Source organism: Cebidichthys violaceus, unplaced genomic scaffold, assembly GCF_023349555.1.
Source record: "Cebidichthys violaceus isolate CVI_PGR_0920_01 unplaced genomic scaffold, fCebVio1.0.p SCAF_7, whole genome shotgun sequence".
In the NCBI taxonomy this organism is placed as follows: Eukaryota; Metazoa; Chordata; class Actinopteri; order Perciformes; family Stichaeidae; genus Cebidichthys; species Cebidichthys violaceus.
The window spans coordinates 7,736,076-7,760,021 of NW_027176927.1; positions in this window are offsets into that span (position 1 = coordinate 7,736,076).

Genomic DNA, 23,946 nt, shown 5'->3' on the forward strand with positions numbered 1-23,946 from the left:
ACGGTGAGACTTCATATAGAGAGGAAATCAACAATGCTCAAAGAACAGCCGACTCAACGTCAGTAAAACAAAGGAGCTGATTGTTGATTTTAGAATAAAGGGAGGTGAAGACACACACTCTTGTCTACATCAATGGAGCTGAGGTGGAGCAAGTTAACAGCTTTGAGGTCCTGAGAATCAGCATCACAAACAACCTGACATGGTCCTCATACATCTTCATCCTGGTAAAAAAGAAAGCTCATAAACAGCTGTATCTCTTAAGGAAACTTAAAAAGATAAAAATTCCTGTGCACGGCCCAGGACAGGAGGGTTCTACAGCGGGTGATTCAAACCGCCCAGAACATCATTGATTGAGCATCAGTCATATTAGTGACAAGAGGTGCCTGCAAAGAGCCCAAAGGATATTAAAAGACAATATGCATCCAGCCACAGTCAGCTAACCTGATGCCGTCTGGAAGGAAATATAGAGGTATTAGCTGCCGTACCACCAGACTTCAGAGCAGAGCATTTTGTTGTGCAAACCTGTTGTTCAATGACAATACAATAACCTTGGAAAAACCAAACTCTGGTTCTCTTGACGGAAAATCAGAAGCGCTACACGACCATCAAATAACAGGCCCCCTTCACCATTTACATGATACTGGGCCGCATGATAAACTAACAATTACTAACAATGAGTCTGTCTCTTCCCTAGCCTGTCTTGTGTGTACTATTGGATCACTAACTCATAGGAACGAGCAGTAACTAATAATTAACTGCACGATTGTATTGGCGTGATATTGGATTACATGTTTCCTGTTGTATCTTTAAGGTGTTTGAGGTTGCTTGAAATAACCAACTGTCAGAGAGTGGGAAGAGGAAGTGAACCCCAGACAAGGTGAATCTATGTTCTGAACCTACATGAAAAGAAAGCCTTTCGAAACAGGATGATCGACTTCCGTATTCGGGGCTTAAGATCTTTAGAGTTTACTCAAGACGTAGATACAGTATAAATACAGGCTTTTAATAACAAGAGCTTGTGCTCAGGAATCATGCTCATATGATCAGATGTCATGGTCATATGTCCAAAAAGATATATAAAAAAATGAGAAGCTGATGATTCATGTCAGCAAAAAGATCTGTAGGTTAATCACAAGGTGATGTACATGGGTCTAAATGTATTTTAGGGACACTATTTTAAGGACAAAAGAGCCATTCTTCCTAATGGCCATCTCTTCTGGTTCTCAATCGCCAGTTTAAAAAAACTGTAGTCCACAAACCGACATCTCGTTGACTACGTCCACTTCTTATTTACAGTCTATGGTCCTACTTTTAGACTAAAAGTAAAAACATTTGAAAAACTTTCTGAGCTCAGGACATCGCTTTTATCTGGGCAGTTTTGACAAAAACTGAATTATTTCTTTGACTGCAGAAGAGATGTCCTCACAACACTTTCTGCAAGGGCACACTGTAGCTATAACAGTGATGGTTTTGTCAGATCCAACGGTTCTCGACTGTCATAAATCAAATTTCGATTATGCTTACAGCGCCTCAAGACAATGACGTAGTCATCGTGACATCACCCATTGGTTTGTGGACTGCCGTTTTGAAGCCTTGAGTGTGTCGATTTGGCCGTTGCCATCTTGGATTAAGCGTGTTGCCATGTTGTGTTTTTGGCAACCAATGAACAGAAGTTACCATATTTTGAATGTGGAGGAGTGAAGTAGAGACACCTCAATCTGACTTCTGTTCAATCTGACTTTTTGCAACCAGAGGAGTTGCCCCCTGATGGCCAGTAGAGACAATGCAAGTTCTTCACTTGGCAGAACCGGAGGTTGCCGCCTGGAATCTCCCAACACTGGATGACATTACAAAAAAAACAAGTTCCCACCTATAGGAGATATAAAGTACAAGATTTGATGTTCGTCATGGAGAGGTGCACCACAGAGCCCACTGGGGATTTTCAACATTGTTGAACGCAGGCAAGAAGCAGCCCTATAGAATAGCACGGAGATGACATGTTTTTGTCTGCCAACCAGGAAGTTGGGATCACACTTGACAAAAATACAGTGGGATATTTTGCCGTTGGATTTTGTATTATTGTAGAAAACAAGCTCTGTGGCAAGAGATTTTTGAAGCGTGAATGCAATGGACAGAAGGAAAAAGCTAACGTTAGGCTATAAACAAACTATGCAGTGGCAACATGACTTCATGTCACCAACGCTAAACTAGTGTTTGGTGTTAACAACAGACCTTTTTTCAGGCATCTAACATTGACTTTGACATGAGGTAACCAGAAGTGCAAACATGCTGACTCATTTCTGAGTTTCAGAACTCATTCATGCAGCTCTCTATTATAGGCTTTTTAAAAATGATGTAATTTTATCAGAATGATGAGATAATTTAAAGCAGCTGTCGAATCAGGCAACTATTAAAATTAAAATTTAGGTCTACATTAACTTATATAAGTCAGACGAGTTGCTTGCCAATGTTGAAAACTGCTGTATAAATGGCGTATTGATAAATATTATGAGATTTAACTTTTTTCCCTTTCTAATCTTGGTAACTTAAGTAATTTGTCCATCTTCGCCTGTTGTTATGAAACAGCTGATCAGCAAACACAGATATGACCATCGACCTACATCTTTCTTTTTGAGGGAGCGGGAAAGTTAGGCAACAGAAATGATTGTCCTTGAAGTAATAAGTAAAAACTCCCCAACTATATTATGACCTTTTTTTGTTTTACAATGAGATTGATTAAAAAACAAAGGGAAAGTGGAAGGATGTCTCCATGGAGGCATATTGCCCTACACTTCTCACGAAAAGTGAGGAAGCACTTGAAAGAATTCAGCCTGAGAGAAGTGACAGAGGTCCTGCATGGGACGTGAGAAACAAAAGGGGGGGGGGGGGGGACGACACAGAAATGAAGGGGAGTGAAGGGGATATCATTTTGTCTGTTATATCATCGCAATCCCTCGTTCGCCTTGCATGTTTTCTCTACACTTGACCTGCCAGATTGCCGCGGCGGAAGGGCCCTCCCAACAGGAAGGAGATCATTTATTTCTCTAGCTGACTGACGCTATAGTAGTGGTGGCTGTGGGTTTGTTTTGGGTGGATCTGCTCTCCCTAGTGAAAACCCAGTGAGCTGGAAAGTCCATCCAGAGAGGCAGTGATGTCGTCAGCAGTGATCGGTATGGGTGGACTTCTTTGGAAAATGCTAATGAAGGAAATGGGCGATATATTTGTTAACAGTCAAGACTTTTCTTGAAGAGAAACCGTAAATAATATCGTCTTTTGCTTACTTTATCCTGTTTCTCATGTCCAGTACTGTGCCTCGGTACATTTTGGTATGTGCATATATACGTCCTCACATGCTCCCACTGTAGTTTCTGCAAAACAGACGGTGTGCATTTTCGTTGTGTGGTCCGTGTTGTGTTTGTCTGTTCTGGGCTGGTTTAATGTCGCTTTTAGTCAAGTCTTTTATGGAGTTGTCATGTGTTGCTAAGTGTCTGTGAATGCAGACGTTTGTGTGTGTGCGTGAGAGGAAAACAAACATAGTTAAAGCGAAACAGTGAGCCCACATGGCCATAATTCAGCAGAACTATGATGATGATGGAGGGGGGGAGTATCATTTATCCTACACAGTTTCATGTGTTTTCTCGATTGCCGTCTACACTGTGTGAACGCACACATTTCATAAAAACAAGCCTGGTAAAGATTTTGCATAAACACACTCGTAAATTGGTGCGTTTAGGATAGACTGTACTGTTATGTCTGATAGTATGTTACTAGTTAAAGTGAATTAATCTGCAGAAAAATTTACAATACATGGCCAGAAATATGTAGACATATGGATGGATCGATATGAGATGGATCTCCGCCAGGTGTGCCTGCAATCACCACTGCTGTTTAATTGAATGACGACCCGTCAAGCGTTTTACACTTCTCGCGCAACAGATACTCTTCATGTCGACTGTTTAACGCTTTCTCTGAACAGAAACTGTCGGTCTTTCTGTGTGTTTGGCTCCGTTAGCCGTTAGCTGTGTTAGCAAACACATTGCAGGTCTCTACTGCCCACCGGCTGTTAAAAGCTACCTAGCTTCTTATGAAGACGCAAATTGATGTAGTCAGTGTTAGCTTCAGTTCGTCAGCTGCTAAGCGATGATTGTACTTACATTTATATGATATTGTCTTCGCTAGGCATGCAAATCAAGAGATGGACAATTTGTAATCCGCAACGGGGAAATAAGTGTCCAAGCTGAAGCAGTTTTGGTTTATGACTTGTGGCCCCAACCAGATGGTTAAGAGTAGCGAGAAGTCAGTAGTCAATGATGGTATAAATGAGTAAAAATATGTTTTCCAAAAGTTTGAATCCCCGCCAACCACAAGAGGTCTTTGAGCATGCAGTCGCATATGAACACACCAAATATTGAGCTCATGTGTTCCAGCAGTAAGCGCAATTAGCTGTGGACAGACAGACACACTCACGCACGTATACACACAGCTGAATTCATAATCTCCCGGTGGAGATAGCGAGTAACACAAAGGCTGTCGACCAGAAAACGCTCCATACCGTCCACAGATACAAATATTTGCCTAATATATAAAATATTTCTTAAGTGAAGTATAAACTCAAAACACTGTGGATCTGCATTAAGCTACTATTCTACACACATATGGAACCAACATCCTGATTGTCTTAAGTGTCAACCAGCTTTAGCCACTTTCGTTCTGTCTGTGCATTTGATTTATTGTTTGATTTCCTTTATTAAATGTATGGCAACCCATGAACGCATGTGTATTATTATTATTATTATTATTATTATTATATTATTATTTTATTTTGTTTCCGAAAGCATTACTCTGCAACTAACAAATATTTCAACAAGTCAGATGTTCCACTGTATTTTTGAAAGATACCATATAGTAACCTTTCCTTACACTGTATGTCTACACACTGTACAACACGGCTCAGTCAATCCCTCTGGTCCTGCCGACCAAGAGGCTCCATCTCCTGTGGCAGCGAGCCGTGGCCGTGGCCAAAGGCTTAGTGGAGATCAAACACTCTCTTTAACCCGAAAAGACAAAACCAAAGCTCAATTAGCCCCGTGTACATAACTATCAGCTGACTGCAATCACACCACAAGGGATTGTTGGCCGAGGAAGACGGAACCAGACTAGATTAACTCAACTCTTCTCTTCTCTTCTCCTCCTATTGATTTACAACCATGAGCACTACAACACTGTGAATGTTGGAATTTATATTTAGAAAGTATCTAATGTGGCTATTATCAAGGCAGGTGCAGACGAGGTTTAAGAGATTTAAGCTATACAATTATAAAAAGAGTGTTGGATCATGGTGGATTGTACATGCAATATATTCAATAATGAACTGAATTTAAATACCCATTTAATCAAAGTGAGCAAAATCAAATCATGTGTCTGTTGTAGAAATAACTCCAGAGACATTAGTATAACTGCTACAGTTTAATTTCTGTCAGCCTCTGTTGATTAACAACACAAAAATGTAACAAAACTACTTGGTAAGGTTTAGCAAAAAACATCATGGTTTCACTTAAAATAAGTATGTTGGTTACTTTATGGAAGTTACAGATGTAAATTTAGATAAGTCAAGGTTTACTTTTGGTTTCAGGCAGGACAAAAACAGGAGTCTCCTGGGTGAAAGTCCTGTGTTTGTTTGATCCACCCATCCATCCATAACTATTCCCTATGTGGACTTCGGCGGACTATGATTAAACAGACTATGATCAGAAAGTTATTTGTGCGTCAAAAAAAGAAGGGAGAAGATGTGTTTCTTACGAAATTGACAATGCAGTTTCATTTAATGGGATCATCATTTTTAGGACCACTTTCAGGGTTGCAGGGGTTGGAGCCTGTAGATAGATCAAAAGTCTCCTGTCAAACAGAAATAGTCAACAACATTTAGATTTTATATTTGACCTAACGTGCTTCTCAACAGACCCAACTATCCCATGAATTCACACTCTGAACTGCCACTGTCCAATCCCTCATTTTTAACTATGACTGCAATTGTGTTTACTTCCGCTTCCTCTTCCAATTTCCTGCTTTTTTCTCATTTAGAGCTCTGGGGGGGGGGCATGTTTAGCTAATACCAATGGCTGAGTTATTGGTTTGAACATCCTAATACTTTTCATCGGACCGACTTAAATTGATTCAGTTTCTTGATTTCTGAAGAACAAACAGGAATGAATCACTGAATCGACAAGTATACAACTACTTTACACATTTCTAGTTTATGAACCAACACTGAAATTCTTTTTTTCAGAAGGTTCTTCATCAAACGACAGAGCTAACGTAGAGAAAGAAACGATTCACACTCCACTCAGCAGGTCCTCTGAGAACCGCTGTAGTGGTACGCTAACATTTCTGGCTCAGTAACTGGGTGCATTTCTGTGTAGACACGGTTTCCTCCCTCTTCTACACGTGTTTTTAAGCGCCGGGGTTCAAGCAGCCACCACATTGGATATGATACAATGTGTTCTTGGCCTGCTGAAGTTATGCGATCTGTATGATTTACATGCGTAGGGTTCTCCATGGCATTTAACCTTTACACCGTAACCGTAATCTGTTCCATGTTTCAAGCTGGTGAGACTTATTTGCTGCGTGCTAATATATTCCAGTGTTCTCTGCACGCCCACACTTGGCCACTGTTTTGCAACACTGTGTTCTCTTACTAATAGACCGCATATTGACTTGCTGCAATAAAAAGAAAATCAATCACGAAATAAAGCACGATGAGAATGTGTTTTTTCTGTGGCGGTAAGGTCAGTGCAAACAACACATTCTCACTCCCAACTCCTCAAATACCAAGACTTTTTTTTACACTCATTCATAGTCAATTCATTCATGTTCATTCATGTGGCTGGACAAGTCTCTCTCTCTCTCTCTCTCTCTCTCTCTCTCTCTCTCTCTCTCTCTCTCTCTGAGTGTGCGAGCCGAGAGCAGGTGGTGGTGGCAGAGCGTGTGTCGTAGTGTTCTCTTGTTAATGTTATATTTTTCACATAGTTTAATAATCACAGTTTCACAGTAGTTTATAGTTTAGTGTTGGGGTAATTTGTGGGTTTATTTTATTTTTTTCTTTTCTTTTCTCACCGGCGTCTGCGTGAGCGGCCGAGGGCTCCTGCCTGGGGAGGCGCTGGCGCGGCGGGGACCCCGCTCGCGAGCGGGGTCCCCGCCTCGGGGGTGGCCGCCCCCATCGTGCGGCCGATCGCGGCTCCGCGGATCTCTCCGCGGAGACCCGCCGCTGTGGCCGAACCAACACACGGGGTGAGTTCAGTTGATGCACCGGGGGTGGAGGTAGCTACGGGTGAAAAGGGGGGTTTGGGTGAGGGTATTGTGTGTAAAGAGGGGGTGGTGGGTGAGGAGGTTGTTCTGAGAGGAGAAGGTGTTCTGGGTGGGGTGGGGGAGAAGGAGGTGGGGGGTGGTGTGAGCGGTGTGTGTGGGATGCAGGTGGAGGAGGAGGCAGGTGAGGGGGGCATGGAGGAGAAGGCAGGTGAGGGGGGCATGGAGGAGAAGGCAGGTGAAGCAGGGGGGAAAAAAGAGAAAAGAAAAGACGGAGGGGAGCGCAGTGCGCTGTGGAGTGAACAGGTGGAGGAGGCGGAGATGGAGGAAATAAATAAGGTAAAAACAAAAAGTACAACAAAGCGCAGGAGGTCAAGCAGGGCGGTGGCGATGAGTGTGGGTGTGACTGATGAGAGTGCGAATGATGAGTGTGTGTCTGATAGTAGCGATGTCCCGGTTTTTAGCAGCAGTCAAAAGAAAAAGATGTTCACGTCAGAAAAATTAAAGTTGTTTTTAGCCCAAACAAAAAACCAGCACGGGGTAAAGGTGGGTGAGCACTTCCCAGACCTAGGTCTTTTTATTGCCTCGGCCAGACTCCACATGAGCCAGAGGGAGGAGTCTGGCCTCACAGACCAGGAGGCTTTTAGACTTAAAAAACTAGTGCTTAAGGCAAAGCGTCAGCTGAGCAGTGATGGAAAGGACAGCTTGGGTTATTTTATCTAAGTTACTGTTTTATTGTTTGGTTTTTACTTTAATTTTATCCACCATGGATGTTTTTAAAGTGGGCCTTTCCAACGTCAATGGTGCCAGAGACGTCCGGAAGAGAACGTCTATCTATGAAACATCCAAAATAAAAAAGATAGACGTTCTCTTCCTACAGGAGACACACAGTGATTTTAACAATGAGTCTGACTGGAGGAGGGAGTGGGAAGGGGAAGTCATTTTAAGCCACAACACCTCCCTTAGCGCAGGAGTGGGCTTCCTCTTCTCACAGGCTTTTAAACCCAACGCACTGGAGGTCCAGCATTTTATCGAGGGGAGGCTTCTTTAAGTCAAAGCTCGGTTCGACAAATTTTCTGCTGTTTTTATCAACGTTTATGCTCCAACATCCGGCGCAGAGAGGAAGCGGTTTTTACTCAAAGTGAACGACGTTTTAAATGGTTGCTCCACGGAGGATTTTTTATTCTTGGGGGGGGATTTTAACTGCACAGAAGATTCAATTTTAGATCGTAATCACGCAGAGCCTCATCCGGCCTCTCAGCACACCTTGAAGCAGCTGGTCCGCTCTCACGGCCTGGTGGACGTGTGGAGGAGGATGCACCCAGACTCCAGACAGTACACCTGGTCCCACCTCAGAGAGAGCAGGGTCTCCTCAGCCAGGTTAGATTGTATTTATTGTTTTAAGCATCATTTTAGCATTTTTAAGAGTTATGCTATTATGCCTACTGGTTTTAGTGATCATTCTCTGGTTTTAGCTCATGTTCTTATCAGGAACATTTTACCCAGAAGTGCTTATTGGCATTTTGATTCTGTTTTAACATTTGATAAGGGTTTTAGAGAGGTTTTTATTTATTTTTGGGGTGCTTTTAGACAGAGGAAGGGCGAGTTTAGCAATCTTAGACAGTGGTGGGACCATGGTAAGACACAAATAAGACTACTGTGTCAACAGCACACTTTAAACGTCACACGGGATAGCACCAGATCTATGAAAGATCTGGAGACCGACATAGTGGAACTGGAACATTTAAGTGAGTCCACAGGAGATCGAGGTTATATTGAAAACCTCAAAGAGAAAAAAATGGCTTTAGCCGACCTGCTGGATAGTAAGGTGCAGGGCGCCCTGGTCAGGTCCCGGTTCCTGAACATCACAGAGATGGATGCTCCCTCTAGCTATTTCTTCAGTCTGGAGAAAAAGAATGGGCAGGGGAAAGTAATCCACGCGCTGCTGTCTGACACAGGGCAGGAACTGGCGGAGCCAAGCCAGATACGAGGGCGAGCTGTGAGCTTTTATCAACAATTGTACTCCACAGAATACCAGGAAGAGCCAGCTCTCCTGGAGAGTTTCTGTGGAGGACTGCCCCAGGTCTCTGAAGAGGCCAACTCACAGCTCGAGGGCCCCCTCCAGATGCAGGAGCTGCTAGCCGCCCTGCAAAGCATGCAGGGGCGGCGGGCTCCTGGCATTGATGGCCTTACAGTTGAATTTTATAAGGCCTACTGGGACATCCTCACTTTTAATGAGTGTCTGGCTGCTGGTTCCATGCCAGTGTCCTGCAGGAGGGCAGTCCTCACATTGCTGCCCAAAAAAGGAAACCTGCAGGACATCAAAAACTGGCGCCCTGTGTCTTTGCTCTGTGTGGATTACAAACTCTTGTCCAAAGTATTGGCCTCCAGGCTGGGGAAAGTTATGGAGCAGGTTATCCACCGGGACCAGACCTACTGCGTCCCTGGCTGGTCCATGGTGGACAACGTCCACCTAATTCGAGATGTTTTGGATGTCTCTAGTTCATTAGGTGTAGACGCTGGTTTGATTTCCCTGGACCAGGAAAAGGCTTTTGACCGCGTTGAGCACAGCTTCTTGTGGAACGTGATGGAGAAGTTTGGGTTCAGCGCGGGCTTCATAGCTAAGATCAAGGTGCTGTACAGGGATGTTGAGAGTGTGCTGAAAATCAACGGCAGTCTGAGTGCTCCTTTTAGAGTGTGTAGAGGGGTCCGGCAGGGCTGTGCTCTGTCTGGGATGCTCTACGCTCTCTCCCTTGAACCTCTCCTCCACAAGATACGCTCCAGCACTCAGGGTTTGTTTTATCCGGGTTTTAATAAAGAAATGATTTTATCTGCTTATGCAGACGATATTATATTTTTTATTAAAAACCAAAGTGAGGTCAACATTTTAGCAGGCATTATACAGGATTTTAGCTCAGCATCGGCAGCAAGGGTCAACTGGGGGAAGAGTGAAGCCCTCGCTGTCGGTGAGTGGCGCGGCGGTCTCCCAGTTCTCCCCCAAAACCTGGAATGGAAGAGAGGAGGTCTAAAATACCTAGGGGTGTTTTTGGGAGCAGACCATATAGTGAAGAAGAACTGGGAGACCGTCACAGAAAAGGTCGAAGAAAAACTTAAAAAATGGAAATGGCTGCTCCCCCAGATGTCGCTTAGAGGGAGAGTGCTGGTTTTAAATAACTTGGTAGCATCCCAGTTGTGGCACCGGTTAGCCTGTGTGGACCCCCCCTTAGGCTTACTTGCGGAAATCCAGAGGAAGATGGTGGACTTCCTCTGGGGGGGTCTACACTGGGTGCCACAGGGGGTGCTGTTTTTAGCCAGGGAGGAGGGGGGACAGGGCCTTGTCCACCTGGCCAGCCGGACTGCCACTTTTAGACTACAGTTTATTCAAAGGTACCTCACAGGCCTGGCAGATCTGGTGTGGAGAGATGTGGCCAGCAGCATCCTGAGGCGTGCCAATAACCTGGGGTTGGATGATGCTCTGTTTTTAACTGATCCTAAATTTTTAAAACTAACTATGTTGCCTCCTTTTTACCAGGGTGTCTTTAAGTCATGGGCCCTTTTTAACCAAAAAAGGTGCCCGAAAGCCAACTCTCTGCACTGGTTGTTGAGAGAACCACTGGTCAATGGAGCCAGGCTGGACGTCAGCAACCACACCACGCACGGCCTGATGGCGGCGCTGATCCAGTCTGGAACCTTGACCCTGCAGCAGCTGGTGGATGCAGCGGGGCCGGCACTGACCAACACCCAGGCCCTGGGTTCTCTGCTGGGGCTGCAGTCTCTCCGGGTGGCAAGGAGGATCCTGGAGCTCTGGCCCAAGAGGCTGACAAAAAAAGAAAAAGACCTCCAGATGGGGGACCAGACCAGGACCAGCCCAGATGCTACAGACCCCTACCCGGACATCATCCTGAGCCCAGGGCTGGGAGAAAAGACCGGCCCCCTTCTGAGAGTCATCCACGCAGAAAAACTAACAATAACAAAAGCGGACAAAGAGACTCTGTACCGCAACTGCGTGAAGTGCATCCACCAGGCCGGACTGAGCGGCAGACCTCCCACTGTGTGGACCAAGAGATGGGGACAGGAAGGACCCAGCACACAGTGGAGGATTTTATACAAAGCCCCCCTCAAAAAACGGACAGGCGACCTCCAGTGGAGAATCTTGCACGGTGCCGTCGCTTCCAATGCTTTTATTTCTGTTATTAATCCAACTGTTCTTAGCGGGTGTCCATTTTGCGGAGTACGTGAGACAATTTACCACGTTTTTACTGAGTGCAAGAGACTCACCAGTCTCTTCTCTCTTTTAACATCGGTTTTTACACGTTTTAACGTTGTTTTTACTGAGAGGATTTTTATCTTGGGAGCTGGCTACAACAAAAATTTTAAAATCAAGTGGCAGCTCCTCAACTTCCTCTCAGCCCAAGCCAAACTGGCCATTTACACCAGCAGAAAGAGGAAGGTGGAGCAGGGGGTGGGGCAGGAAGCGGCGGCAGTGTGGAAGACGAACCTCCGGTCAAGACTCCGGCTTGAGTTCGGATTTTATCGACAGGTCTCCGATCTCGAGTCTTTTAAAGAGCGTTGGTGTTTTAAAAACACACTGTGTGAGGTTCTTAACGACCAGCTGTCCTTTTGACACTTTTTACTTGACTGATGTATTTTAAAAACAAAAGAAAACAGTTTTTTAATTTACTTTTTGTATTTATTTACATTTGAGACGTCTTGTGACTGTAAAAATTTAAACAATATGTAAATAAAGTGTTTTTGTAAAAATCTAAAAAACCTCTCTCTCTCTCTCTCTCTCTCTCTCTCTCCGTCTTCCATTCTATTAGCTGATTATAGGCATTCATTTTTAAGTTAACCAACCAGATTTTTGCCACGATCTCCCCAAGCCAATCACATCGTGGCTGTGACTCCTTTCAACACCACCACCTGGGTCTAGAGTCTTTTTAATATACAGCGTCACGATGGAGTCCAATCGCCAAATATTCATCACTATTCATCTCCTCATGCGTGTGTAATAAATTATTTTTTCACTCTATATGAAGTCTCTCCTGATTCAAGTATGTCTAGCGTGCTTTGTTATGCAACTTGCATACTTAACTAAGTACGTAAGTAAATAACATAAAAAAGTAAGATAAAATAAGTAAATGGTGACTTTACTTCACACGGGACACGAACAGCGGCCTCCTGTGTGTTTGACCAAACTATCCAACCCAGCCTTCTCCCTACTCAGACTGTCTCGCTGGTTAAACTACGTCAGTTGCTCTGAGCATCTAATAATGGCACTGATGGGTTGACATTGGAGTTAGTTAAAAGACGCTGAAGGGCCACTGGCCAAGCGTCAGTATTTGGCTCGTTGGGAGTGAGAATGGGTCGGAGCAAACCAATGTGAAGTATGGTAACATTGGCAGAGATGGACTCTTCATGTCAGGATTTAATGATTATGATGTTGGAGGGAATGGGTGGTCAGGGCCTCAGGATTTGGGATGTGATTGAACAGTGATTGGTGGGGCCTAATAATTGGAGCACGGGATTAGTCATCATCATGCTGGCATTGGGCAGGTCCTGTCACAGTTCAGTCATCCAGCCATCAGTAATTTTCCATTGATCCTGCCTCTGCCCCACTCAGCCTGTCAGCCACGCCCACCTCGTCAGTTCACTTCACTCACCTGTGCACACAGCTGCCTCTCATCACATGCAATCAGCCCAGCATATAGTCACCAGCTCCACACTCACTCCTTTGCCAGATTGTTCTTTGCGATGCGAGTCTTTCCAGCGTTCTCCTGCCTGTCTTCCCGGTACCAACCTCGCCTGTCCCTGATTCCCTGCTTCGTCTGCCTCCTGGTTATTAGACCTAGCCTTCCGTCCCTGACCAAGAACTTTGCCTCTCCTCTCCTGATTCCTGTTTGCCGGTTTCTAAACCGTTTGCCTGTCTGCCGGAGTCTAAGTAAAACGTTGAACTTTTACCTCTGTCTTCTGAGTCCTTTGTACTGCAATTGGGTCCATACACCACCCGGTACAGTACAATCTGGCCAGACATGGACCCAGCAGGACCACCCTCGCCACAGAATTGGTTTGAGAGGATTGAGAACGCGTTCATGCAACATCAGCAGAGAATGGAGGAGGCTGATGCATACGCCAGACGAGCTGCAGAGGCCAACGCCTTTGCAGCCCTCTCCGCCCAGTTGCAACAGCTGATGTCCACTCGCCCTCCTGCAGTTCCAGTCCCCACACCGGAACCTCCTGCTCCAGCTCTGCCACCGCCCAGGATGATCTCCGAGCCCCGAGTGGGAACCCCTGAGCGATATGATGAAAATCCTGAACTCTGCGGTTCATTCCTGACCTCCTGCTCCTTACTCTTCAGCCTGCAGCCATACACGTTCGCCACCGAGGAAGCCAGGGTGGCGTACGTAATCAGCAACCTGACCGGCAGAGCCCTCCTCTGGGGAACAGCAGAGTGGGAGAGGCAGACTCCCGCCTGTGCATCATTCCAGGCCTTCTCTGAGGAACTACGCAAGGTGTTCGGGTTGGGCGCTTCCGGATCTGATGCCGCCCGTGATCTGCTCTCCCTGCGCCAAGGGAACCAGTCAGTGGCTGACTTCTCCATCGACTTCCGGACCAGGGCCCGTCGGAGCGACTGGAACACTGCGGCTCTGCGCAATGCCTTTCTGCATGGTCTGGCAGACTACATCAAGGATGAACTGGTTTCCTATCCTCTACCTTCCACACTTGATAAACTAATTGAACTTGCTGTCCGGCTGGACCTCCGCATCCAGGCCCGGAGAAGGGAGAGGAGACAGAACACTCCTGGTCGTCTTGACCCAGCCCGCTGGCCAGGTTCCTCATCTGCTTCCGGTTCCTCTTCACCCATTATGGATAATGGTGTAGAGCCTGAGCCCATGCAGGTGGGCTGCACCAAGCTTACACCCGAAGAGCGAGAGCGCCACCTGTGCATGTACTGTGGGCAAGCTGGACATTTTATCTCCCGCTGCCCGTTAAAGAAACAGGGCTCACCAGTGAGTGAGGAAGTCCTGGTGAGTCACACGGCAGCAAAGTCTTCCTCCTCAAGCTTACGCCCCCTATTCCAAGTCAAGCTCCTCCTTCCTGGTGGTACACACACCCTGCCCACCTTTATAGACTCTGGTGCAGATGCCAACATTATGGCCGAGAGCTTAGCCATACAACTGGGACTTAAGAGGGTTCCGCTTGACACCCCAATTCCTGCCAAAGCCCTTGATGGCCATCTTCTGGGGACTGTCACTCACCAGACTTCTCCTGTCCACTTGCTACTTTCCGGTAACCACCATGAGACCATCCGGTTTCACCTCCTGTCATCTTCCAACATTCCACTGATCCTAGGCTACCCTTGGCTCCGTCGACACAGCCCCCACATCGACTGGGCCACAGGGGCCATCCTCGGTTGGAAGAACTCCTGCCACCAGGTCTGCCTTAAAGAGGCCTCCGTACCCCAGCAGACAACGCACTCCAGTTCCTGTCCTGACTTGTCCAGAGTTCCTGCCGAGTACCATGACTTCCGGGAGGTGTTCAGTAAGGCTAAGGCGACTTCATTGCCCCCTCATCGGCCTTATGACTGTTCCATTGACCTGATGCCTGGCACTTCACCTCCCAAGGGGCGTCTGTACTCCCTGTCTGGTCCTGAACGGGAGTTCATGGAGTCTTACATAAATGACTCCCTGGCTGCCGGTATTATCCGACCTTTGTCGTCTCCTGCTGGGGCAGGATTCTTCTTTGTGGAGAAGAAGGACAAGACACTGCGCCCCTGCATTGATTACCGGGGACTTAATGACATCACTGTAAAGAACCGGTACCCTCTTCCCCTCATCTTCTCAGCCTTTGAGTTACTTCAAGGGGCCATGATCTTCACCAAGCTCGACCTCCGTAATGCCTACCACCTTGTCCGCATCCGAGAGGGGGATGAATGGAAGACTGCTTTTAACACGCCCACCGGACATTATGAATATTTGGTGATGCCATTCGGCCTCACCAATGCCCCGGCAGTCTTCCAGGCCTTGGTTAACGACATCCTCAGAGACATGATTGACAAGTATGTTTTCGTCTATTTAGACGACATCCTCATTTTCTCCAAGTCCCGCGAAGAGCATATCCACCATGTCCAGACGGTCCTCCAACGCCTGCTGGAGAACTCCCTTTTCGTGAAGGCCGAAAAGTGTGAGTTTCACACACAGTCTGTGTCATTCCTGGGTTACATTGTGACCCCGGGTCACCTGGAGATGGATCCTGCCAAGGTGGACGCAGTTAGGTGTTGGCCAGTCCCTGAAACCCGTAAGAAGCTGCAGCAGTTCCTGGGCTTTGCCAATTTTTACAGGCGCTTCATCCGCAACTATAGCTCCATCGCTGCCCCTCTCACAGCCCTGACATCCTCCAAGACTTCCTTCCGATGGTCCCATTCTGCAGATACGGCCTTTCAGACCCTGAGGGACCGCTTCAGTTCTGCGCCCATCCTCCAAGTCCCCGACGCCGAACGGCAGTTCGTCGTGGAGGTGGATGCATCTGACATGGGTGTAGGGGCTGTGCTGTCCCAGCGAGCAGCCAGTGACCAGAAGCTCCACCCATGTGCCTTTTTCTCTCGGCGTCTTTCCCCAGCCGAGAGAAATTATGACATTGGTAACCGGGAGCTCCTAGCTGTTAAACTGGCCCTGGAGGAGTGGCGGCACTAGCTGGAGGGAACCAAGCAGCCCTTCCTGGTTTGGACGGACCACAAGAACCTGGAGTACATCCGAACCACGAAGAGACTCAACTCTCGACAGGCACGATGGGCCCTCTTCTTCACCAGGTTTAATTTCACCCTCTCCTACAGACCCGGCTCCCGCAACGTCAAACCTGACGCTCTGTCGCGTCAGTTCCAGAAAGAGGATGATGGCGCTGACTTGGGAAATTGAAGAGAGAGTGAGAGCTGCCACAGAGGGTCAGCCTGGTCCGAGTGCATGCCCTACTGGTTGCTTGTTCGTGCCTGCAGCTCTGAGGTCGGATGTACTCCAGTGGGCCCATGGTTCAAGGTTGACCTGCCATCCAGGGATCCAGAGAACCCGGGATGTCCTTCTACAACGTTTCTGGTGGCCCACGTTACAGGAGGACACCCGGGAGTATGTCAGAGCCTGCCAGACCTGCAACCAGAACAAACCATCGCGCCAAGCCCCATCCGGCCTCCTGCAGCCTCTCCCGGTGCCACATCGCCCCTGGTCCCACATTTCAGTGGACTTTGTGACAGGCCTGCCACCATCGGATGGGAAGACGGCTATCCTTACCATTGTGGACCGCTTCTCTAAGATGGCCCACTTTGTGTCCTTGCCTAAGCTCCCGTCAGCTAAAGAGACAGCCCAGCTGCTCCTCAACCATGTCCTTCGCCTTCATGGGATTCCTGTCGACGTGGTCTCGGACAGAGGGCCCCAGTTTTCATCAGTGTTCTGGCGGGAGTTCTGCAGCCTCTTGGGAGCCACCGCCAGTCTGTCATCCGGGTACCACCCTCAATCTAATGGCCAGACTGAGAGGATAAACCAAGAAATGGAGACGGCCCTCCGGTGCATGGTGTCACAGAACCCATCCTCTTGGTCTCAGCATCTGTTGTGGGTGGAATATGCCCACAACACCCTGACCAGCTCCGCCACCGGCTTGTCTCCTTTCCAGTGTGCCTACGATTACCAGCCTCCTCTCTTCCCAGCCCTGGAAGGAGAAGCCTCTTGCCCTTCTGTTCAAGCCTTCATCCGTCGCTGTCGTCGGACCTGGGCCCGTGCTAGGGCCTTTCTCCTGAAGGCGGCAGACCGGTACTCCTCAGCAGCCAACCGTCGTCGCTCTCAAGCTCCAGAGTACCAGGTGGGCCAGAAGGTTTGGCTCTCCACCCGTGACCTTCCTCTGCGTGTGGAATCCAACAAGCTGGCTCCCAAGTTTGTCGGGCCCTTCGCCATCGAGAAGGTCATCAGCCCTGTGGCAGTCCGGCTCAAGCGCCCTCGGTCTATGCGGGTGCACCCGACATTCCATGTGTCCAAGGTCAAGCCGGTCAGCGAGAGTCTAAGTAAAACGTTGAACTTTTACCTCCGTCTTCTGAGTCCTTTGTACTGCAATTGGGTCCATACACCACCCGTTACAGGTCCATTTGGCTGCAATGGGTGGTACTTTCAGTCAGTCAAGAGTTGGAAAAGGGAAAATGCATCGACTCACTCGGAGTTGAATATTACACCAAAACTAGTTCTGCATCATTTGAGAGAAATAGGTGTGACTGTTGCTCAGTATGATGCACTGCACATTCTGCTAATTCCAGACTGAAGTCACTATTAGCTAAAGCTTTGTTTTCCTCATAATTTATTGTCATAGGGTAGGCATGGTGACTTCTACCCTCTCTCCATCAAGCTTCAGACTGTGCTCCTCATACAGCAGGGGTTTTCAGTCAGTAACTATCTTTGTTATACAAGTTTCACATTTATTTTTCTTATTCTATCATTAATCTGCAAAGTAAACCCAATGTTTTACACATTTTTCAAAATTAAAATGTTTAGATTTTGTCATATGGGGAAAATGTTTTGTTAGGAAATGGTTTTGTTCCTAATGCTCAAGATGAGGAATTATTTGCTATACCATTTAGTCAACTTGCTGAGATGGACTGCTCCAAAAACATAATAGGATGTGATTGTCGTTTATGACCATTATTGGATAGGTTTCCACCCAAAATACTCAGTCCAACCATTCAAGGGCAAACATTACTATGGAATTTGAGCCACTGGAAGTGTGGAGGCATTTAAATCATACACATGTCATGCTCTTCCCCATTCAGTATCACATATCCACTTCATATTTCTACTAAGATGTTTAATCCACTTGATGGAGCCTTCAGATATATGCCATATTGTTTTCAAATTTTTTTTGTGAAAACAAATCGCATGTCAACTAAATAAATGTAACTCCAGTCTCTATGAACCTATGGACACCGACCCCGACACTTTTGTATTTTGCACTGCTGGTTTTGAAATTGACGATTAAAATGCGACATTCAAAAAAAAGTGACTTTTGCTCAGAGATATCGATGTCATAATTCAGTACCGTCACACAACAAAATGCTTTTTCATATACAAGCCGAGAGAAAAAAGAGCGGGAAGCTGAACAAATTCAAATAAAAAAGGAAACAGTTAGAACAAAACTACTATAACACAAAATCAGATGGTGTTTTCATTATATTTGCTTAACAAAGACTGTTTGAAGATGGCAACGAAGGAATACCCCATCAAATCTTTTATTTTCAGATATACAGGATGAGAATAATCACATTAACGATCAATTCCTCTTCACAATTTAACTATTCCAAAATTATCAGTTGACTGAAATAATTTATTGGAATGCCCCATTTCTCTAAAGATTAACAGATTTCCAAAAGAGTTTTTTTTAAAAGTTTTGAAAGACAAGATGTTAGCCAGATGCAGATAAGTGGACCCAAACACAGGATACTGACAAGAGGTTTGATAAGATAAGATTTATTGTTGGATCAAACAAGGACAGTTGTGGGAAGAGGCTGGCTGAGGCAGAGGGCAGTGGGGAAGTAGAGCTGGGGTTGAATTACTGGAGAGGTGATGAGCAGATTGATGGCACATGTGCAGGTGAACAGGGATCCAGGTTGACGGCAGGACAAGAACCACACACACACACACACACACACACACACACACACACACACACACACAGACCAACAGGGGACATGACAGGAGAGAGAAACACAAGGGAATTGTACTGAGGCACGACACAAGATTAAAACATTGTTACTTAGAGTTTTCAATAAATCTATTGAAGATTCAAAACTCCCAGAATTGTTATATCTCGGCAATATAATGCTAATGCATCTGCCAATCAGTCTTCCTTGAGTCAACACAAAAATATTAGGTTCTGCAATACAAGATATTGACTTAACATAAGTTATTATCTTAAACATTGTTGAACCCCTGGAGCCATTGTATGTCTGGACGCTGAAGTTGGGTTTGATGGAATTGAACGGGAATACATGTTTATAAAATTTAAAGTTGGCTTTTGATGTAGAGGTATGGCCCGAGGAAGTCCGCTCTCCCAACTCCTGTTTGCCTTGGGAACAGAGCCATTAGAATTAGCTATTCACAACCCTATCTCCTACAAGATGGCCTTCCCATTCAACTAAACTGCAGTCTCAATTACGTTTTTAAGGGAAAAGTATTTTGTCACAGATCTGTAGGACTCAAAGGTGAAATGCTGCCCCCTATTTGTTTGCAGCATCCTACAGATCTGTGTGCAGATCTTAAAGTGTGTACCTTTAAGTCACATTTTATGTGGGGCTTTTACTTGTGAAGAGTGTTTTTTACTTGGTGTGGCTACTTGTACAAACTACTTTTACTTTACATTTAGCAAATAATCTGAATACTTTTTCCACCACACACACACACACACACACACACACACACACACACACACACACACACACACACACACACACACACACACACACACACACACTCAAACAGAGCATGTGACAGTACTAACGCACAGGCACTGGAAGTGTCAGCAGATGTCTTTGATTAATGATTACCAATCATGACCCAGAAGCGAACGCACACGCGCATGTTTGCAGTTCAGGAAAGGAATCCTTAAAGGAGCAACAACCTCTTCCCAAAGATGATTTAAATTCGGAGGGTTTCTCGGAACGAAGTGTCCCTGAGTGGTTGGAAGACACTCACAGTAAGCTTGTGACATCCATTCTGCAGAGTTATGCCTCTCGATAGACTTTGCAGAGGAGCAGTGAGTACTACTCGCTTATGCCTACATACCAACAAAGTCACCTGCTGCTCACTGCGTTGTGTCTGGATTAGTTCAGACAACCACAATCCGGGAGCAAACCCACATTGTTCACATGTACGCCCACACAGCTTGGTCTCCTTAGGTTTTCCCGTCTTGTTCTTTGAATCAACAGGCAGCTGTTGTGTAGACTGTAGAGTGTGTTGTGGCTTTACTCATTCTCTGGTCATCATCATGCTGTCTGGGTGTCCTCTGCAGACTAACACACCAACAGCCAGAAGCTCCGCTCGCACCCCATTATTAGAGGCCGCACCTCCCGTGACCTTGTGGTTGACTCTTGAGTTCCTGAGAACAACTTTTTGACTGTAATGAGTGCACTATCCGAGTAATCATACTGCACCATATTTTGCTATACTTCTCAGACATGTACTCAAGATAGCAGGTAAAAAGTATAAAACTTGCATAAACGCAGTAATAGTTTATTGTTTAAGCAGTTAGCATACAAACACATTCAACATACTTACCAGTAAATAAGATTACAAATTACAACTACAACTAAATTAGCAGAAACCAACAAAATGTTTTTCCTAAAATTTTAAAATTCTCGTTTGTTTCTTTGTTTTCCAAGATCTCACCACTGTGGGCCCAATTCCCCAATTCCTACCCCTCTACTTCCTGCGCCCTTGCTCAGACCACACTTGTCATGTTCAGTTTTATCTACAACTACACACCTGTAAAGTTCTGTGACTTAATCTTGCAAGGTAGCAATGCCATCACATTGACAAAGACGGACAGACATGTAACACCTAGCATGGTGCTCAAAACCTCCTCCGTTGTAGTTTCTGTTAGATGTCTCAGGATCACATTTTCCCATGATGACTCCATCAACAACATGCTGGTAGTGCGTATGTAATCCTGTGTGTACAGTCAGGTTTTTAAATTCCACATATTTACACTCTTTTTAACATCCAGGCTTGTTTTAAAGCAGTTAAAATCTTTCCCTGCCCTTCTGCCATCCTGCTATAGCACTGCAGAGCTTATTAAACATTCCTTGTGCGCTGGTGCAGTGGAGCAGCAAATATACATACAGTCCTCCTCTCTTCCATGCTTCCATCTTTAATGATGTCTTTGTTAAACCCACCAGGCTTGAATCTAATCCACACAGACCCCCTTCACCCCTGGACCATTTCAATGTCAAACTCCCTTCTCCACTTGCCCCTTAACCTCTGTTCTTTTCCCAATCTCACCCTCCTCTCTGTCATTCCCCTCTTCACATCTCTGTTTACGCTTGCTGTTAGGTCCGTCCCCATGGCGACCGATCTGGGCCCTCAGACCAACGTCTGGGCTTGCAAACGTATCTGGGGAGGAAGAGTGGAGAGAGAGAGAGAGAGAGAGAGAGAGAAGGAAAAGAGATCGGATCCAAAACTTTCTCCAGACATGGCAGCGCGAAAAGTACATCTGTCTGGGAAAGCGAGTCCAGCTCTCCAGCTTTAATTATCTTTTAAGACTCACATGGGGCAAGTGAAATATTCCAAACTGTAGGGATGAGGAAGAGAGAGGCCGGGGGAGATTCGTGCTGCAGATTTCGACGACTTTTTTCCTCTTCGCAGCGCACCGACGAGAACAAACAGAAACACAAAGGGTCCACAAGACCAAGAGTGAAAGCATGGGAAAGAGACACTCACAGACAGGGGTTCCATGTCCCCATCATCCTCTACCGCATGAACATGAGAGGGGCCTTAAATGAACCTGCTGTGCACAGCAGCATCTGTTTGCCAGAGAGCAACTGAGGCCTCTACCCTGGACCAGACCAACACTGAGATCATTGTTGTTCCACAGCCCTTGGTGGGCTCCGCTGTGGTAGGTCCTCCCTAGGATTTTACAGTATTTTTCCAAAGTTACTTCTGCTCCATTAGATAATGGTCACCATGGAGTGTGATGGGTAGACGGGAGAAAGAAAGATGCAATTGAAAGGTAATTAAAAAATCCTGAGGTCTCGAGATAACAGTTCCCTCCAGGAATCATAAATATCAGCACAGCAGGGAAGTGAGGACCCTTAGGGGTAGACCAAGCTACTTTTGAAATGCAATTACGAACAGCAGCAGCATTAGCATGAAGTTTGTGGGTGAGCAGACGTTCTCAAACACAACTCGTCCATTACCGACGCTAGGTCCGTGGCCCGAAGCTTCAAACTAGGTTCCCCTATAGAGTCAGTTTTTCGATGTGTGCGGAACACGGTGTCAGTTTCTGCTCTTTACATGCATAGTGTCTTTCCAAAATAAATAAAAACAATGTAGGTTTACTCAGATTTTTGATTTACTCATGTAACAAAACTACTAGGTTTTGGTTTTGGCAACAAAGTACTCGTTTAGGCTTAGGAAAATCGAATGCCCTGACAAACTTTCATTGGAAAAGATTTGGCAACACTGGGCTTTTTAAGTGGGTTCCTTTTTAAAATCTATTGTACTGATTTCTCCAACGTTACCTTCTAATGCAGGGGTATTCAACTATAATTCAGCGAGGTCCATTTAGAGAGAATTTCCTCATGCAAAGGTCTGGAACATCACAGTAATGTCTAACTTCCGCTATGATTTAGTCCTATATATATTGAAGTAGTATAACTATATCTATAGTGTATTAACATCTGTATGTAGTCAACAACTGACTGTCAAATCAAATAAAGAAAGTTCAATTGAATAATATTTCAACAATATTTATTATTAAAGATTTCAAATTGAACTGAAGGAATTATAAATAATACATAATCTAACAATAAATCAATGTTACATAAAATCCCTTATTATATTAAATATAATAAGAAATGTGTTTAAGAATACATTACATAACAAAAAGCTTTTGAAAAATGTGATTCGTAAAATAAACTACCTAATTTGTAGAAAAATTTATTTAATTTAATTGTCTTTGTCCTGCAGCTTTAAATTCACTCCATTCAGGCGTGAAGTGATGTCAACCACAATATTATATTTTTCTCATCTTCTAATAAGATAAATGTGTGTGCAGGGACTTAAGTTGTTTAAATAACCACAGATAGTTTCAGCTCTATTCCTCTCTGTTAACATCATTGTTCGACAGTTAAACATTTTATGTTAGGATTCTGATCATATTGGGCTCTTAGATTTATTTTCTGTTCCTTCATATAGGATGTGAGCTGGTAAGTTTGCTCAAAGTATTTGTGCTTTGTCTCGTAGTGGCGCTTCACATTGCTGCTTTTAATAATCGTCACGGTCTCTGAACATACTGTATGAGACATACTGGTTTTGAACTGTCTGTGGGAAGAATTCACCTATAAGAGTCTGTCCATTCTCTGGTCTCACTGACCACTTTTTTTTTTCACTTTTCGCCATGTGAAATAACTTCTGACTCATGTATTATTTTCCAACTACTCGATCTCTCTTCCCGAATGAATGAGTGCCGTATAAAGGCTAGAAAAGCTGTGCCGGTTAAAATAGAAGCGCTCCGTCAACATTTTATAATTCTCACTTATCTATCGGTTGTAGGTCCAGGGTCCAGATACAATTAGTGTACGGAAGTATGGAAGCTATGGTAAAATACATCAAAGTTTACCTTTGGTTTCACAGGGGACGTGAACAGTGGTCTTCTGGGCAAAAGTCCTGTGTTTGTTTGACCGGTCTTACAACCTCAACCTCCTCCCTAAACTGACTTGCTCTCTCTTTATACTACCCCAGCTGCTCTGAGCATACAGATCTCTCATACAGACGCTAAAGGGTGCCCCGGTGCGTCGGCACCAAGTGTATAAAGTTGACGAGTTGTAAATGAGAACTGGTTGTCAGATCATGAGCTTCGCTCCCCACTTATTGGTCCCTGCTTATGAATTGGTCCCTGCGTGTG